This window comes from Mauremys reevesii, linkage group 1 (assembly GCF_016161935.1).
Source record: "Mauremys reevesii isolate NIE-2019 linkage group 1, ASM1616193v1, whole genome shotgun sequence".
Taxonomy (NCBI): Eukaryota; Metazoa; Chordata; order Testudines; family Geoemydidae; genus Mauremys; species Mauremys reevesii.
In genome coordinates, this window is record NC_052623.1 from 169,646,619 (window position 1) to 169,666,843 (window position 20,225).

General features: G+C 47.2%; 1 long non-coding RNA gene across 14 annotated transcripts in view; it reads right to left on the reverse strand.

Moving 5' to 3' along the window:
* The window catches only part of LOC120398883, a 43,194-nt gene that overhangs the window by 12,260 nt on the left and 10,709 nt on the right, over positions 1 to 20,225 (reverse strand). The window contains exons 2-4 of one of the 14 annotated variants that reach the window (XR_005594792.1): positions 15,841 to 16,003; positions 15,139 to 15,277; positions 11,145 to 11,343 (exon numbers count right to left, since the gene is read on the reverse strand). The exons of 3 other annotated variants lie outside the window; for them this stretch is intronic. This is a non-coding gene — a long non-coding RNA (uncharacterized LOC120398883). Of the gene's footprint in view, positions 1 to 364; positions 446 to 10,655; positions 10,697 to 11,144; positions 11,344 to 15,138; positions 15,278 to 15,840; positions 16,004 to 17,090; positions 17,199 to 20,225 lie in introns of those variants that run through there. 10 more of the 14 variants (XR_005594791.1, XR_005594788.1, XR_005594799.1 and 7 more) reach the window with 10 other exon arrangements.

Sequence of the window (20,225 nt, forward strand, 5' to 3'; positions counted from 1 at the left end):
TTAGGAGCCTATGTCTCATTGAAAGTCAGTGGGATTAAGTGCTTTAGGACCAGTTTTTTCAAAGACATTGAGGTACCTAAACTTGCAGATAGGTGGCTAGTGGGATTTTCAAAAGCAACTAAGGAGGTTAGGTACCTAACTCCCATTGAAAGACAGTTTTGAAAATCCCACTGGGCACTTAAATGCATCTTTAGGCACTTTTTTGAAAATCTGAATTTGAGGCTCTTTTCAAAATAGAATTTAGGCACCTAACTGACTTAGGAGCTTTGAAAAATTTATCCTCAAAACAAAAAACTGCCACTACCCTAATTGGCACCCTACTGGCAATCTCACAAAAGGCTCAGAGACTGAACTACCATCTCACCTGTGCTGATGGGCCTTCTAGGTCAGATGTGTGGTATACCGGAAGGAAATATGCACTTCTGCAGACTATATTTTAGCTTTTCTGTGGAAAAATATAGGATATCACTCTATAGCAGTGTCTATCTGGCACCCTGCATGAGCATTCAATTTATATGCACACAATTTTTTTTTTAAACTGAAGACTGTCTGCATATATTTTGTAGGAGGCTATGTCACTAATTCAAAAATTCAGCTCAAGAGCATATTGTCACTTTGACGTGCCTATTTCCAGTTAATGGAAAAGACGGTTACTCACCTTTGTAACTGTTGTTCTTCGAGATGTGTTGCTCATATCCATTCCAATTAGGTGTGTGCGCACCGTGTGCACGTTCGTCGGAAGATTTTTACCCTAGCAACACTTGGTGGGTTGGCTGGGTCGCCCCCTAGAGTGGAGCCGCCATGGCGCCGAATATATACCCCTGCCGACCCAATGGCCCTTCAGTACCTTCTTGCTGGCTACTCCGACAGAGGGGAAGGAGGGCGAGTTTGGAATGGATATGAGCAACACATCTCGAAGAACAACAGTTACAAAGGTGAGTAACCGTCTTTTCTTCTTCGAGTGCTTGCTCATATTGATTCCAATTAGGTGATTCCCAACCCTTACCTTCATTCGGTCTGCCACCGCGACGAAGAGTTGGGGCATTTTACGAAAGGACTTCATCCGCTCGATATAAAAAGCGAGCGCCCTACGGACGTCTAGGGAGTGCAATTGCTGCTTCCGGCGTGATGAGTGTGGCTTCGGGAAGAAGACTGGAAGGAAGATATCCTGGTTGATATGAAAGGCCGATACCACCTTAGGGAGGAAGGCTGGATGTGGTCACAACTGTACCTTGTCCCTGTGAAACACTGTATACGGTGGGTCCACCGTGAGAGCCCGAAGCTCAGAGACTCGTCTGGCTGATGTAATGGCTACAAGGAAAGCTGTCTTCCAGGATAGGTACAGCAGCGAGCAGGTTGCTAGCGACTCAAATGGGGCAGTCATAAGTTTGGTTAGAACCAGGTTGAGGTCCCAGGTTGGGGCGGGGCGGCGTACTTGGGGGTATAAGCACTCCAAGCCCTTGAGGAACCTAGAAATCATAGGGTGAGAGAACACGGAGCGGCCACTCTCCCCTGGGTGGAAGGTAGAGATGGCCGCCAAGTGCACCCTCAATGATGATACCGCTAGGCCCTGCTATTTGAGAGACCAGAGGTAGTCCAAGATGGTAGGGACTGGTACCTCGGTGGAAGTAACATTATGTTTTTCACACCAGCAAGAGAAATGCTTCCACTTGGCCAGATATGTTAACCAAGTGGAAGGTTTCTTACTACCCAGGAGTACTTATTGTACCGAGGCAGAGCAGCGTAACTCGGACTGGCTTAACCACGCAGCAGCCATGCTGTGAGGTGAAGAGACTGCAGGTCTGGGTGTTGAAGTCTGCCGTGGTCCTGAGTTATGAGGTCTGGGCGAAGAGGTAGGGGAATTGGGTTGGCTATCGACAGGTCGAGCAACATGGTGTACCAGTGCTGCCTGGGCCACGCTGGAGCGATCATGATCAGGTGGGCTCTGTCCCTGCGGAGCTTTAGCAGGATCCTGTGAACCAGTGGGAACAGTGGGAAGGCGTAAAGCAGTTGGTTCATCCACGGCATCAGAAAAGCGTCCGAGATCGAGCCCGGGGAGAGGCCTTGGAAGGAGCAGAACGTCTGGCATTTCCTGTTCTCGCGGGAGGCAAAGAGGTCTATGCAGGGAAAATCCCACTTCCGGAAAACAGAATGGATAACATCTGGATGAATCGACCACTCGTGAGACAGGAAGGATCTGCTGAGGTGATCCGCCAGAGTGTTCCAAACCCCTGGGAGAAAAGACGCTACCAGGTCTATCGAGTGGGCTATGCAGAAGTCCCAGAGCTGAATAGCTTCCTGACAAAGCGGGGAGGACCGTGATCCTCCCTGCTTGTTTATGTAAAACATGGCCGTTGTGTTGTTCGTGAACACTGAGACGCAACGGCCTTGTAAATGCTGTAGAAACGCCTGGCACGCAAGGCAGACTGCTCTCAGCTCTCGCACATTGATGTGCAAGGCCAGTTCCTGAGCTGACCAAAGGCCTTGAGTGTGGAGATGACCGAGGTGAGCACCCCAGCCGAGAGATGACGCGTCCGTTGTCAGGGTCATTGAAGGCTGAGGCGGATGGAATGGCATCCCTGCACACACCAGGGAGGGTGTCAAGTCAACCACCAGTCCAGGAAGCCTAGGATGCTCGAGGGGATCGTGATGATCATGTCCATGCTGTCTCTGCCCGGGTGGTATATCGAGGTGAGCCAAGATTGGAGGGGACGGAGGCACAGTCTGGCATTTTTGGTCACGAACATGCAGGCAGCCATGTGACCTAGGAGGCTGAGACAAGTGCGAGCCGAGGTTGCCGGGAAGTTCTGTAGGCCTTGGATAATTGTTACCATTGCCTGAAACCAAGGCTGTGGTAAGCAGGCTCTGGCGAGATTGGAGTCCAGGATGGCCCCAATTAAGTCTATTCTCTGTGTGGGAACCAGAGTGGATTTCTCTATATTGATCATCAGGCCTAGACGCTTGAATAGGTCCTTGACGATGCCCACGTGATGGGTGACTTGTGTCTCGGAGGTCCCTCGAATGAGCCAATCGTCGAGATACGGAAAGACATGTATCCGACGGCGGCGGAGGGAGGCGGCGGCTACAGCCATGCATTTTGTGAATACTCTTGGGGCTGTAGAGAGGCCAAACAGAAGGACCATAAACTGGAAATGTTGACGGTTGGCCACAAACCGGAGGTACCGTCTGTGTGGAGGGTAAATGGCAATGTGAAAATACGTGTCCTTCATATCGAGGGCAGCATACCAGTCTCTGGGATCCAAGGATGGGATGATGGTCCCCAGGGATACCATGTGGAACTTCAACTTTATCATGAACTTGTTGAGTCCTCGCAGGTCTAGGATAGGTCTGAAACCTCCCTTCGCCTTGGGGATTAGGAAATAGCGGGAATAGAACCCCTTGCCCCTCGCATCCTTTGGTACCTCCTCTATAGCTCCCATGGCAAGGAGCGTCTGTACCTCTTGCAAGAGGAATTGCTCGTGAGAGGGGTCCCTGAAGAGGGACGAAGATGGGGGATGAGGGGGACGAAATAAACTGGAGGTGGTACCCGAACTCTACCGTGCGTAGGACCCAACGATCCGAAGTTAGCTGGGACCACGCAGGGAGGAAAAAGGAGAGGTGGTTGTAAAAGGGAGGGAACGGATCCTGGGAAGCAACTGATACGCTGTCCTCGGGCGCGCCTTCAAAAGTTTGGCTTTGGTCCCGCTGGTGGTTTGGAGGGACCCTGATTTTGGCCCCCTTGGGGTCCTGACTGCCGTCTGCGACTGCCTCGGCCACGCCTTCTGCCGAAGTCCTGTCTCAGTCTAGGTGGGGGGTAAGGGCGGTGAGGCTGGGGACGGAAAGGCCTGCGCTGAGTCACCGGCGTGTGCATCCCGAGCGAGCGTATGATGACCCTGTTGTCCTTTAGGCTTTGCAGCTTAGGGTCAGTCTTTTCAGAAAATAGGCCTCGACCATCGAAGGGCAAGTCCTGTATGGTGTGTTGTAATTCGGGCGGGAGGCCGGACACCTGAAGCCATGATATGCGCCTCATGGCAACTCCCGAGGCCAGAGTCCTGGCTGCAGAGTCGGCTGCGTCCAGCGAGGCCTGGAGGGAAGTTCTGGCCACTTTCTTCCCCTTCTCCAAGAGGGCAGCAAATTCTTGGCGGGAGTCTTAAGGGACTAACTCCATGAACTTACCCACCGCCGCCCAGGTGTTATAGTTGTAGCGGCTAAGCAGGGCTTGCTGGTTTGCCACCCTGAGTTGGAGGGCCCCCGCCGAGTATACCTTATGGCCCAGTAAGTCCATGCTTAGCCTCCTTTGATTTTGGAGCCGGAGCTTGCTGGCCATGGCGTTCCCTCTTGTTGACTGACTGTACGACGCGGGAGCAGGGAGGAGGGTGCACGTACAGGTAGTCGTACTCCTTAGAGGGCACCACGTACTTGCGCTCAACTCCCCTGGCAGTGGCGGAATAGAGGCTTGAGACTGCCAGATGGTATCGGCATTAGCCTGGATCGTGCGGATAAATGGCAAGGCCACTCTTGTGGGGGCGTCAGCCGACAGAATATCCACCACAGGGTCCTCTATCTCCGGGACCTCCTCCACCTGGAGATCCATATTCAGTGCCACACGTCTCAGGAGGTCCTGATGGGCCCTCAGGTCAATTGGAGGAGGGCCTGAGGAGGATGTCCCGCCACCACCTCATCAGGAGAGGAGGAAGAGGAAAGGCCAGGGATAAGAGGGTCCTGCGTGGACTCCTGTTCTTGGATGACCTCCGGTTCCAGTGGGATCTGGGAGTCTGTTGGCTGAACGGAAGCTTCCTCCGTACCAGTAGGAGGGGGGTGGCTGACAGTCGCCTCCGGCACCTGGTGCTCAGATGGTACAGAGCGAGATGGCACTGGAGGCACACCTTGGGCCTGTTGATACGCCCAAGGTGTCCAGAATGACCACTGATGGGGGTCATCAGTGATCTTGATCTTGGGCCTGGGTCTCCTGGAAGACTCGGGTGGGCACATCGGAGTCACAGTCCTGTGCATAGGAAGCACTGTCCGCATGAGACGACACTGATGTGTGTCGAGATGGCCAAGGCGGGGCTGAAAAGCCCTGGGAAGAATCTCCCTCTCTGGTTGATCTCGCTCTGCGCGGCACCAGGGATCGGTACCGGGAGCCATACCAATACCGGGAATGAGACCGGGACCTGCGACCGGAGCGGTGCTGGGAGGTCAACCGGGATCTCGAAGCTCGACGTCTGGAGCGGCTGCGAGAGTCGCGGTGCCTGGAGCGGTGCCGGGAGCTGGATCGGTGGTGAGAGTACTGGGCCGGCGAACGGGACGCTGATCGATGCCGCGAGCATGACCGGTACCGGGATGGGGAGCGGTGCCAGGACTGTGAGCGGCGTCGGGACAGGGATCAGTGACGGGACCGAGAACACCAGTGGGACTGCGATCGTGAACGGTGCCGCTCTGCAGTGCCGACAGAGGATGGTCTCATCAGGGCAGGCTTGCCTATAGATTGTATGACCCGCACCAGCGGTGCCGGGGGTTGAGGCAGCGCAGACTCTGTCATCGCGATCAGCTCCCTCGCCTTGGAAAATGTCTCCAGCGTGGAGGGAATAATGAGCTCAACCACGGCTTGCGCCGGGGAGCTTTCAGGCACTGGACTCAACAGCCCTTGCGGGACCGGAATCGACAGTGCCGAAGTTGTCGGTGCCATGGCAGGTGTCGGTGCCGGGTGGTCCGACTTAGTCGGGTGCTCCGGCTGCAGTGCAGGTGGCACGGAAGCAGCACGAATCTTATGTCTCTTCACTTGCGGGGAGAGGGAACGGTGCCGAATGGACATCGGTGCCGGCGACGGTCGGTGCTGAGGGGCCTTAGCAGTACTGGTGTGATCCTGTGCCGAAGAAGCGCTTCTGCTTGGTGCGGACTGTTCAGCGCTCGGTGCCGAGGGCGGAGGAGTAAGAGCTGCCTCCATCAGGAGCTGTTTGAGACGAAAGTCCCACTCCTTCTTCGTCCTTGGCTTAAAGGCCTTGCAGATCCGGCACTTATCAGCGAGGTGGGATTCCCCGAGGCACTTAAGACAGGAGTCGTGGGGATCTCCTGTTGGCATCGGCTTGTGGCAGGCCGAGCACGGTTTGAAACCTGGTGAACTGGGCATGGGCCCCGGCACCGGGTGCGGGGAAGGGGCTAATCCCCGAACCCCTCTCAACTATATACACTAACTATATTATAGAACGAAGAAAATTAACTACAACTATAGAAATTTCAACTATATACACAGGAAATAACAAGAGAACTACGAGTAGCTAGGGAAGTGGAGATCAGCTAAGCCGCGCTCCACTGTTTCAATGACCAACACGGGCGGTAAGGAACTGAAGGGCCGTTGGGTCAGCAGGGGTATATATTCAGTACCATGGCGGCGCCACTCTAGGGGGCGACCCAGCTGACCCACCAAGTGTTGCTAGGGTAAAAATCTTCCGATGAATGTGCACGCGGCGTGCACACACCTAATTGGAATTGATATGAGCAAGCACTCGAAGAAGAACTGAAAGTTACACTTATCCATCCTACCCACTGAGATGAAAATATACCCCTAACCCTTATATTGCTGGGCTTTCAATATGTGTGGGTGTTTATTAATGTTTTATAGTTTATTGGATGTTTTGCACTGAAAGCTAAATATTCTGATCCTTAGGTTAACAGGTCCAGAGCAAGATTATAAAACTTTGCAGTCATTTAGCACCTTCTATCTGGGGTTCTCAAAATACTTTATGAACATTGGCGAATTTAACAATACATAACCTCAAAGAGGTAAGCTAATAACCACATTTTATGGAAGGGGCACTGCAGCAGGGAGTATGTGGCAGGGCTGTGTACAGAAATCAGGTCTTCTGTCCCCCAATCTATGCTAAACTCAGAATTCTATTCTATTCTGGTTCTTATACCACTCTTATCACTGTAGCATCTGAGCTCATTCAAGGACTGCATTAATTATAGCAGACTTGAGGACTGAAGAAGCTTGATGGCTTGACAGCAAATTGACACTTTCACTTCAGTACAAAGTGCTTCACCCTTGCTGTTCTTATAAAAAGTGATGCAGTTGGGCTGAAGGGAGTCTATGAAAATAAACCAGCGTTAAAAAACATGTGTGGTAGGGAACAGCATAGGTCACCCCACCCTGGATCCTGTACACCAGGTGAAAGGGCCAGAGCAGTGCTAAGGGGCCCTAAACACCTTGGTTCCTATCCAGGGAGAATTCCTCTGGTGGACACACTGTGATAGACAGTAATAAAACTTCCCTCCCAGCACCTGGCTAACCCTGGTGTAGGAGGTGAGAGGGGCATGCCAAGATGATAGTGCAACATGCAACATTTCAGAGATTCCAGGCAGCGCTGTAGCCCACAGGGCAGTCCGGGGAAGCTATGGTAATTTAGGCAGGAATCCCTGATTGCTTAAAGTATGCTGGGAGCCCTGGGTCAGACCAGGATTGAGAGGATGGAAAGGTGACTGCCACCATATCTTAGCCCCCCACTATTCCTGGGTTGTGCTTGTCTATACACAATAGCACTGCTTTAACTATCCCAGTATAGTTAAAGCAATACCACCCTCCTATATCTTCTTGCCATAAACCAAGGGGAATAAACTATGCTGGTATATCTATGTCCACACTAGGGACTGTATCAGCATAATTATCTCGGTGGGGAAAAACTACACCTCTAACTGACTTAGTTGTACCAGTCCAAAATCTGTGTTTAGACCCAGGGCTGGCTCAAGCTTTTCTGCCACCCCAAGAAGAAAAATAAAAGCCAATCGGCGGCACTTCTGCGGCAGCTCAATCGCGCCGCTTCATTCTTCCGTGGCAATTTGGTGGTGGGGTCCTTCACTCCCTCTCTTCCTCTTCGGTGGCACCTCAAAGAGGAAGAGAGGGACTAAGGGACCCGCCGCCAAATTCCCACCAAAGACCCAGAGGTGCTGCCCCGATACCGGACGGAGTGCTGCCCCTTTGTATTGGCCGCCCCAAGCACCTGTTTCCTTCGATGGTGCCTGGAGCCGGCCCTGTTTAGACCAGGCCTTACAGTTGCAGCCCAGAACCTTACCCAGGGTGGTAAAAACACTGGAAACAGCTTTTAAATCCTTTTTTTATTGACAAGATTTTGAACTGACAGTCTCCTATATAATAATTTCATTATTTAAAAAGAATAAACCTTACTGTGGAAAAGTAAAATACAAGTTTCTATGTGGAATAACACATTCCTGGATTTTGGTCAGATGGCTCAATCTCTGCTTTCAATGTACTGCAGGCAGAAGTGGTCTTTTATCTTGTATTTCATTGTATGCCTGAAGTGTGTGTATATATAATTGGAGATATACCAATCTCCTAGAACTGGAAGGGACCTAGAAAGGTCATTGAGTCCAGCCCCCTGCCTTCACTAGCAGGACCAATTTTTGCCCCAGATCCCTAAGTGGCCCCTTCAAGGATTGAACTCACAACAGGCCAATGCTCAAACCACTGAGCTATCTGTAAAATGAGTAAGTATACTTTCCAGACTCACAGTGCAAGTAGTACACATGTTTATGGTCACACAGTGGATCATGTTTTAGGGCATGATCCTAAAATTAGATCCAATAGGTGGTAGACTTTTGCACTTGGTCAGAGTCCCTAAACTTCAATGGCACTTCACGTGGTGCAAAAAGCAGGCTTGCACAGATCAGCTTGCCAGTTTGGGATCTAATGCACATGTGTATAATATAGTTTATACTCATGTTCCTGTTCAAAAAGTTATTTTTGCAGATATAAAATTCAATCTGAAATAAATTACTTAAACCTTTAGGTCTCCTTTTCAGCATGTACTCAAGTGCCATCTACTGGTCACCAGGGGGAATTGACTCAGTACACAGTAGTAGAAAACAAAGTTTAACACGTAAGCACAACTCTTCATTAGTTTATAGAATTTAATTCTGAAAAGTTAAACCCACCTAATGACAAGAATGAATGTGCCAGTATTGTTTCCCTATAGAGACCAAAGCAAATGTTAAAATCCCTTTCATGGCAGTTACTATGATAAGTAGAATTTCAGAAAATCTTGACATTTCATTTGCCATGCTGTCACCCTGATGCAGCAACAGCTCACGCTACAAAATTAAGTTGACTTAAGTTACCCATTGCAGTAATTAAATTGGCTCTTCACATCCACACTACACTCCTTCTGCTGTGGTGTGCTTCCTCACCGGGAACGCTTGCACCGACTTGGGGCACTGACACCTGGAGCCCTGCTGCCCTGTGCGGGGTTGACACCCAGAGCCCCGCCACCCAGGGCTGACAGTCCCAAGCCTCATTGTCAGCCCTGGGCAGCGAGGCTCCAGATGTCACCCCGACTGGAATCTGGCTGTCAGACACAGTCCCTGGCAGCTGACAGCTGGAATAGTCAATACACTGACACTTTGTCAACCTAACTGCATCGACCTAAATGCTACGTCTCTCACAGAAATGAGTTATTAGGTCAGTGTAGTGGGCAACTTACATCAGCCCGAGCAACATTGTAGTGTAGAGGATGTAAGCTGCCTTACATCGACCTAACTCTGTAGTATAGACCATGTGGACAAACTGCTACCACTGCATGAAACCTGACAGGGCTCCACCTAGGACAGCAGTCTGCCCACATACACTCCACTGCAGGGTCGGAATCTATATAACATAAAACTTATTCTATAGGCCCAAAACAGAGAAGAATGATTGTCAATTACCCTCCCCCCTCCTCCACCGTTATGACTTGATTTTAAATATAGTGTACTGTGTGCAACTTGATTTTCATAGAACCTTGCTGATACCACCCAAGTGACAGTTACAGGCAGAGCTTTGTTCTACTGAATTGCAAAATCTTTATGTAACCAAATCAAAAGTTAATTAATTGGACATTCTCCCTTCATCTCTAATATTGGATGGCCATGTTCCCATAACAAATCCAGCATAGTTTATTATTTTATTGCAAATCTCATAATATTTGGTGTTTTTCTTAAAGTTCCACATCTGGAGTCACAGGATTATGTGAGAATCTCAGCTCTTATTTTTAAAAAATAATATTTAAGTTTCTAGTCTCCCTGATTGAGAGGAAAAGCTGGAATACATGATATCTAAAAGCTCAAAAGCCAGAAGGCAAATAATTTTGGGGTTCTTTTTATTATTTTTAAGCCATTCTTGTGATTTTTTGGGGGGACCTGACTCATGAATTTTGAATGCCTGGGATTGGTAATGCTGAGTAGAATCATAGAATATCAGGGTTGAAAGGAACCCTCAGGAGATCATCTAGTCCAAACACCTGCTCAAAACAGGACAAATCCCATGTTGTTTTTGTTTTTTTTTTAAACTCTGGTTCCCTAAATGGCCCCCTCAAGATTGAACTCACAACCCTGGGTTTAAGGGGCCAATGCTCAAACCACTGAGCTCTCTCTCCTTAGCACAAGCTTAGTACAACAACCAACCACATAGGTAAATTACACACAGACAAAATCACTTCAAAAGTCTCCACTTGCTTTGCCCCAGAAATGTGTGTGTTTGTTATTGTTTTTAAGTATAATGTTCTGTGCAAATCACATCTAGACCTGAAACATGACTCTCTTTACTCATTGTTCATGATAATCACTGTAACGGGTTGTCCCCCATTCTGGGGTTTCACTGAGCTCACCTGCTCCACCAGCCTGGGCTCCCTTACCCTGTTTTGTTGAGCCAGGCTCTCTGCCATCCTCCAGCACACACACAGGTAGGGACACACCCAGCTGTAGAATCATAGAGTCTGCAATCAGCTCTCCACGGGAAGACTCAGCTAGGAAATTGCCCAGCATTCAAGTCCCCACCCCCTCTGGAGAATAAACCCAAAACTGTATTGTCTTGCGCTGCACAGAAGTCTATACAGCATAAGCTCATGAAATTCGCTCCCTTCCTCAACGTGGAGGAAGATGTACACAGCTTTTTGCCACCCCCACCCCCTAGTTATGAATTACACAAACCCGTTTTAGAATAAACAAAAGGCAAGTTTATAAACTACAAAGGATAGATTTGAATTGATTATAAGGGATAGGAAATAGATCAAAGCAGATTACTCAGCAAATAAAACAAAACATGCAAACTAAGCTTAATACACTAAATTAACTGCTTAATAGTAGCAAATTCTTACCCTAAATGTTGTTTTATGCAGGTTGTGGAGTTTCTTGAAGGTAAACTGCACTGCTAGCAACTTAAATCTCCAGCTATTCCTTTCACAGGCTAGACCTTTCTCACCTGGACTCAGCCTCTCGCCCCTAGTTTAGTTCCTTTGTTTCTTCAGGTGTTTTCAGCAATCTTCCTTCTTGGGTGAGGAGGCAGTGGAGAAGAGCCTAGATTGGGGTGGGCAAACTTTTTGACCCAAGGGCCACATCTGGATATGGAAATTGTATGGGGGGGAGGGCATAAATACTCATGAAAATAGAGATTGGGATGTGGGAAGGGGTCAGGGCTCCAGCTGGGGGTGTGGGCTCTGGGATGGGGCCAGAAATGAGGAGTTCAGGGGGCAGGAGGCTCGGGTGCGGCTCCGGCTGGGGCTCTGGGTGGGGCTGGGGGGTTGAGGGTGCTCCAGGCTGGGACCGAGGGGGTTGGAGCAGGGCCGGCTCCAGGGTTTTTGCTGCCCCAAGCAAAAAAGGCCGCGATCGTGATCTGTGGCACTACTGCCGCCGCTTCAGTCTTCAGCACAAATTTGGCAGCTGGTCCTTCGCTCCAAGAGGGAGTGAGGGACCTGCCGCCGAAGAGCTGGACATGCCATCCCTCTCCGTTGGCCACCCCAAGCACCTGCTTGCTGGGCTGGTGCCTGGAGCCGGCCCTAGTTTGGAGGGTGGGAGGGGGAGCAGGCTCCACGTGGCACTTACCTCAAGCAGCTCCTGGAAGCAGCAACATGTCCCCCCTCTGGCTCCTACACGCAGGCGCAGTCAGGCAGCTCTGTGCCCTGCCCCATCTGCAGGTGCCGCCCCTGCAGCTCCCATTGGCTGTGGTTCCCAGCCAATGGGAGCTGTGGAGGCAGCACTTGAGGCAGGGGTTGCATGCAGAGCCCCTGCCTGCCCCTATGTATAGGAGCCAGAGGGGAGACATGTTCTTGCTTCCAGGAGCCACACGGAGCCACAGCACACATGGAGCAGAGCAAGCCCCAGGCCCCAGACCCCATTCCCCAGCTGGAGAGGGGAAAGCCCTGGACCCTGCTCCCCCTTGGGAACTTGAGGGACAGATTAAAACATCTGAAGGGCTGGATGCCGCCCCCGGGCCGTAGTTTGCCCACCCCGGCCTAGATTAACTCACTCCCCAACCTTAAATAGGATTTGCATATGGTGGGAATCCTTTGTTTCCCAGTTTGACCCCAACACCCTCTTAATGGAAAAACACTAGAAGTCCAAGATGGTGTCCAGCACCAGGTGACATGATCATCTGACCCTGCAGTGTAAAAGCAGCATCCCAGGAAACTTCTCAGGAAACGGGGAGATGAGCATCTTCAAAAGACCCATTTTTCCCTCAATGGCCCTTCCAGGCTATTTGCATACTGTCTGGTTGACAGCCCCCAGATGCAAACACAGTTGTAATTGTTACATAGTCAATATTCCTAACTTCAGATACAGAAATGATACATGCATACAAACAGGTTATAATTTACTGAATATAATTATCCATTCTAATGCTATCTCACAACCCATCTTAGTTATGCCATATTATTCATAGAAATATGCTTGTGATATGAATATGTGGTATAATGTCACAATCACTATGGGGGAAATCTTTCTCCACTTCCTTTAATCGAAGGTGTCAGTGGGAGTCAAGTACTGAGGAAAGAAATTAAGGCCTTGATTCTGCGACATCAAACCCCTGACCCTATGTGAGACCCCACTGAAGTTAATGGAGGGTCTGCCCAAATTGAAAAATCTGCAGGTTCAAAACCTTAATAAGGACCTCATGCTTTGATCCCACTAGAATCAAGGGATTTTGGAGTCACGTAGGCTCTGATCCTGCCACCTACAGAAGCCAGAAGAGGTGGATTTATTGGCTCTCTTTCACATACACATACTAGGTATCAACTTGTACAGTGTAACTAAACACAGAGGTCTTTGGCTTTTATTGACAAATATGATTTACTGACTATGGTGCAAGTTCCCTAATGCTTTTAACGTTTTCTCTCTCTGGATACTAAGGTGTGAATATTTGATAACAACAGTTGTTCTTAGCCTCCAAATTTAACCCCATACTGTGTCAGGCTGAAACTATTAACGTTAATCATTACACACTAATAAACATTTCTACATTTTCTTTCTGTGTATATCAAATTCAGAATATTTATATTATTTATTGATCCACAGTTAATTACATACTGAATTTTTTAAAAATGTTAATTGGTTCTTGCTTTATTGCTATTTCATCTTAGCAAACCCTGTCCCCACCTTATGGATACTATGATCAGTACTACAGTTTTATGATATTTATTATAACTGCAGTCTCTAGCATGCACAGCAAGGCACAGAAAAACCAGAAGGAACTGCATTCTAATACCAGGGAATAAGTCAATCCTGTAAATTATCCATTTGCAAAACCTCCGTGTACTTCAGAAGGACTGGGCACACACTGAGAGCTTGCAGATCCTTATTGCAACTTAACTTATTGACATAATAAGGCAAGTCTCTTGTGACTCACTAAATACCAGGGGTGAAATTCTGGCCCCATTGAACTCAGTGGGAGATCTGCCATTGACTTCACTGGGGCCAGGATTTTACCCCACCTGTTATATCGGAGCTGGACTTTCCTGTACAATTAACTTATGCATAGAAATCACTCCTTTTCAGATGGGATTCATGTTTTCTTTTTAATATTTGAACACCTAGGGTTTCCATTTTCTTTTATACATTAATCAATTCCAGGTAGATTCTGCCTTGCCTGAGGTCTTGTCTACACTTTTGTCATTTTTGTCAACAAAAGTCAGGTCGCGTCAACAAAACAGTTGAGGTGTACATACCACAATGTTCCTCCCGCTGATTTAACTCTCCTGCTCTGCCAACATAATAAAACCACCTTGACCAGCAGCATGGAGCTTTTTGCAACCAAATTAGAGTGACACACCATCAGCGTAGAGTAGACACTGTGCTTGCTTACGTTGCCTTAAGGGGACTCCAGGTGGTGTCCCATACTGCCCATCATGACTGCTCTGGTAAGTGGTTTCTGCTCCGCTGCCCTGCAGTCAGGTACAAAGGCCTGCACTCCTCCCCCTTTAAAGCCCCGGGAATTTTTTTAATTCCACTTCCTCTTTGATATGGACAGCTCCCAACCACATCTTCCCAGCTGCCCATGCTGGGTTTCTCCAGCAAACCCGCTCCTGCCTGGAGTACACCAGAGATGCTGGATCTGTTGAGTCTGTGCGGAGAGGAGGCTGGGCAGTGGCAGCTCTGATCCAGTCGCAGGAACGTTGATACCTACGAGCAGATTGCTCATGGCATGGATGAGAAGGGGCACAAGAGGGGGACACAGCAGTGCCATGCTGAGATCAAGGAGCTGAGGCAGGCATACCAGAAGGCAAGGGAGGCCAACTGTCGCTCTGGTGCAGTGCTAAAGACATGCCACTTCTATAAGGAGCTGCATGCCATCCTTGGCAGCAATCCCACCTCTACTCCCAAGAAACCCGTGGATACTTCGGGGGGATTGGAGACAGCAGTCACTAGAGTCAACCCTGAGGACGAAGCGGTGGACAAGGAGGTCAGCTTGGAGGAAGATGTGGGACAGATGACAGGCTTGTCTAGTGGTGTGGCGAAACAGGACCTCTTTTTGATTCCAGAAGGCTCTAGCCAGTCCCAGCAGTCCAGCTTTGGTGTGCCAGAAGCAGGAGAGGGGAGCTCTAATAAGTACTCATTTTGCTTTAATAGTGCACAGCTACATAAGACAGAGGTGTCCTTTATTTTGTTACATGGTGCACATGGGAGAAGGGATTTAAATTAACACTAAGTATCACAGGCGCCAACTTTCCTTGGTGCCAGTGGGTGCTTGTGCCACCCCACCTCCTCCCCCATTGGACCCCTCCCCAAATCACCACCCCAGCCCTGCCTCTTTCCCGAGCACACCGTGTTCCTCCTCCTCCCCCCAATACCAGCAACCCTTTAATCTACAAAACGCACATTCTACACCTGCTGAGCCTGTTGTTGAAGTGCTCCTTGCTGCTGGTAAGATTTCTGGTGTAAGGCTGGAGTAAGGGGTAGGCTAGGTCTCCCAAGATCAGAATGGGCATTTCTACATCCCCTATTGGAATCTTCTGGTCTGGAAAGAAAGGCCCTGCATGAATCTTTCTATACAGGTCAGTGTTCCTGAAGATGCATGTGTCATGCACCTTCCCTAACCACCCTGCATTGATGTCACTGAAATGACCCCATTGATCCACGAGCATCTGTAATACCATTGAGAAAAAGCCCTTTCGGCTGATGTACTCCACTGCAAGATGGTCTGGGGCCAGAATTGGGATAAGCATGCCATCTATCGCCCCGCTGCAGTTAGGGAATCCCATTACCACACAGTCACCATTTCCTGCACATTGCCCAGAGTCACAGTCCTTTGTAGAGGAGGCGGTTAATGGCCCTCAGGCTTGCATCATCGCAATCCCTAAGTGGACTTCCCAACTCCAAACTAATCTGTGACTGATCGGTAGCAGTCTGCCAGCTTCCGCACAGCTTCCACAAAGTGATCACCACATGCTTTTCCACAGTTAGGGCAGCTCTGATTCTGGAGTCCTTGTGTCGCAGGGTGGGGGCGAGTTCCACACACAATTCATGGAAGGTGACTTCGTGCATATAAAAGTTCTGCAGCCACTGCTCATCATCCCATACCTGCATCACAATCTGATTCCACCACTCAGTGCTTGCCTCCCGAGCCCAGTAGTGATGGTCCACCATGTGCAGCTGCTCCATGAATGCCATCATCAGTCTTGAATTCTTCCTTTCCATGGCACACAGCAGGGCAGGCAGCATGGATTCCTCTTCAGATCTGCAGCTAATGAAATGCTGCAGGATCAGCTGCGTTGTGTTCATAACACTCATCACAAGACAGGTGATCAGTGCAGGATCCATGCTTTCAGGCACAGATGGTAGGCACAAAGTTTACAGAGGCAGTTGAAAATGGCACAAAACATATTTGAAAGCCTTTGGAATTATGGGACAGAGAACACTGCCTCCTGGGGCGGTGATCCCACCCCCATGATGCACTTCAATCCATTCCCTGAACTCCTAATGGGAGAAGGTGGCAATTTGCACAATGGGATCACTACCCACAGTGCACTGCTCTCTCTATTGGTGCTAGAGCACCAACTGTGGATGCGCTCCGCCAACACAAGGAGCGTTGTGTGAATATGCACAGTGCTTTCTGTTCGTTGACTAAATTTAAGTTGACTTAACTCTGTAATGTAGTCATGGCTTAAGACTGTGAATTGATGCTATTTATTGGTAATCTTGATGGTGTGACATCTATGTGAGGCAAGATCAGAGGCTCAACCTTGGTTGCAAAACTTTAAAATGAACTGGTAAACTAAACATTGGATATATGTAAGCTATATGCTCAACGAATAGATACACATTAGCTGAAATTCAGGAGACCCAAAGTTTCTTCAACAGATAAATATAAAATAGTTTGATTTCTTTCTATGTATCCATTATAGCATTATCTAGGCACACAAACATAATTTAATGTGCTCACAATCGACAACACAAACAGAATTAAGTCCCCACTGTCTCAACCAACTGTAAAAACCCAACACAGAGAGACTAAATCCTTGACCGAAAAAAGATATATTTTGCACCATGCATTTTGCAAGCAAGTAGTCTTTGGGAGACCAGAGACAGCAAGTTTTGCAGTTGGAGAACCTTACGTGAAAACATCACAGATCTAGAGGGTCTTTCCGCAAAAACAACTTCGCTGATCTGTCATAGTAACGGTGCATAGGGAAAGAGGCACTCTATAGGGAAGCCAGCTTCCAAACTTTACAAGGCTTTATGGATTAGAACAGGGCTTTAAAGTAGGACTAAATACTTGGAACAGAACTTGAAAGCTAGTTCTGTTCACATAGCGTAGGCAGTTTACTCACATTGATCTGCTCCACTAACCAAGTAGTCAACTGCATGCTGCACTAGCTAAAGCTTTCAAGTGGCCTTCAATACAGCCCCAATACACTGTGTTGCAGCAGTACTCCAACCTGCCAGTAACAAAGGCATGGATGACTAAAGGAAGATCAGCATCAACAAAGAAATGCTATAACCTCTTAGCTAAATGCAGACATCTGTTGCAAGCCCAAGGCTTAGTTCTGTAAAGTGCTGATAAAGACCAAGAGAGCTGAACTCCCTTTCACAGAGCTGCTGATAGCAGCGGTTTGATTCGCCACGGCCTTGCACCTTGTGTATTTATTTACCCAGAAGGGTAGTGTTTTACAACCACTTTGCACAGATGTGAATGACTACATAAAGGTATAAAGTAGTATAGAATCAGGCCCAGAATATTTATTATTTGTAAACACATACAATAATATTTGTTAGTAAAGAATACAAATCACAATAATATATTAAACACTGCATGCATCTGATTTTGATATTTACTTTAGAACAGAGGTAAGCAACCTATGGCACGTGTGCCGAAGGCGGCACGCAAGCTGATTTTCAGTGGCACTCACACTGCCCAGGTCTTGGCCACTGGTCTTGGGGGGCCTCTGCATTTTAATTTAATTTTAAATGAAGCTTCTTAAAACATTTTAAAAACCTTATTTACTTCACATACAACAATAGTTTAGTTATATATTGTAGACTTATAGAAAGAGACCTTCTAAAAATATTAAAATGTATTACTGGCACACAAAACCTTAAAATAGAGTGAATAAATGAAGACTCGGCACATCACTTCTGAAAGGTTGCCGACGCCTGCTTTAGAAGATAGGATTTCAGGAAATCCTGCTCAAGAACTTCATACCCCATCAATTACACCGGTAAATGAGAATGTGACAGTGATGACAATGTCTCAGGATATAACTGCTCTTTATCAAATGATTCAGAGTAACAATCAAAGGCAGATATGGAGAATCAAGGAAAAGCGTGAAAACAACATTTTTATGATTATCACCAATCATTTTGTCAATAATGACTTACAATGCTCATAATGATTTAGAAGACACGAAGGAAAACTTAGGTTGCTCAGCACCTTGCAACATCAGACTACTAATGTTACTTTGCAAAAAAAATAGGTAAGAACCGTACATAATAATATATGTCAATGCTAATGTAAATTGAAGATCAATGAAGCAGAAAGTTGCATTATGGTAGAAAATGACAGCAAAGATGCCAAATGCAGAGAACTATTTCAGAAATAAACAAGCTTGAGTAAAGAAGTATGGCCCTACAGCTGCTGATGAAATATGAGTAAAAGTCATGAAGCATCAACAATTTTTCTGTTACATCAGATAACTGTGATTTATGTATAGCATACTCACACCCAGGTATCTATACATATTTTCTTTAGTATAGTCATCCCTGTGCTAGTAATGAGCACACGGACTGAAACTGTGTTAAAAAAAACAACAACAACAACATGTACAGGTGTGAATTGGGGGAAGGGGGTAAGGAGGGGGGGGGGAATCCTAAGCTTCCAAAGCACAGATAAACTATATCAAAATAAGGAAAAAAGTTTAAACTAAAATATATGGCATTAAAGCTATGTAAAATGTTCCATAAGCCATATTGTATTTCAGGCTCTTTGAGGCACAGACTGTAATTTATTATATGTTTGTATAGTACCTGACTCAGTGTGGCCTAACCTGATTATGGCCTTTAGGTGTCATCACAACATAAATGTTAAATAATAATAAAACTACAGTGAGCTTTTTACAGGCAGACTGGGTCATAAGTAATGCAGACATCCCAAACTCATGCTGATAAAACTTTTATGCTATACCATACGATCACGCATATATATCTGTGTAATGTATGTGACACTCTGGTTACTTTTTCCAGACCTGAAGAGCTCTGTGAAGCTCAAAATCTTGTCCCTTTGGCCAACAGAAGTTAGTCTAATAAAAGATATTTCACCTACCTTGTATTTCTCATATATGTATATCATCTACCATTCTTGATGTTTTACATTTTAGCCCCGATCCTGCAAACGCTAAAGTGCATGTTTAACTTTATACACATAAGTAAGTCCAAAGACTTCAGTGGAACTAGTCTCATGTGCAAAGTTGAGAATGTGCTTTAGAGTAAGCAGGAACCAGACCATAATGTTTTGGTCTATTCATATCTTTGAAACATATAGGAGTTCTTTTCATTGTTGACTTTCTGCTATTAAACTGTACTGACAATTGTATAACTGTCAAAAATATAGTTATCAATAGAACCTGATTTTATTATTCATATAATTTATATATAAACTGCCTCCTCTTCACACCAGTGTGGTTCAGGTACTGAAAAAGCAATTGCACATTTGTATTAAATTGCACAGAGCACCTGACCATTAGTATAGTTGCAACAGCTCCTCCATTCTTGGGGGTCAGTGATATAAACCTAATAAAATGAGAACTTTTAAGAACATCAAAGTTCTGAGCCATTAAGCTGCCTCCACCTAGCAAACAGGAGCTGCAAAAAAGAGGAGTTTTGCATGGGAGTTTGGAGAGGGCGTGTGAGAGGTAGATATACCTAACAAACATACTCTAAACTTAGGCCACTAAACCTCCCACCAAAAAAACAAACAAAATAAAACAACCCCCCCCCCTGCAAGAATAAAAATAATGCAGACTGAAGTCCAGCAGCAGAGTGGGGGCTATCCAGTTTGTTGCATTGAATGCATGTACAATTACTTGCCTCGTGGGCAGGTGTCATATGTGTGCTTATGGTGAAAGGAGCTCTTGGCCCTCAGAGACGCATTACAGGCTCTTTAGGCCAGAGTAGCTGAACTGGAAGAGCTAAGGGAGAGAGAGGTGTATATTATATGAGACGTTCAGGGATACAATAGAATGGTCACATCCCCAGTCTGATACTGTCTGTGCTATTAAGAGTAGCAGCCGTGTTAGTCTGTATCCGCAAAAAGAACAGGAGTACTTGGTGGCACCTTAAAGACTAGTCTTTAAGGTGCCACAAGTACTCCTGTTCTTTGTGCTATTAAGGATGATGAAAGTCTCAGGAAAGGAGAATATCAAGCTGGAGCAGAGGGAAACAATCCCATAGTTGGGACCCTCTTTCCGGAT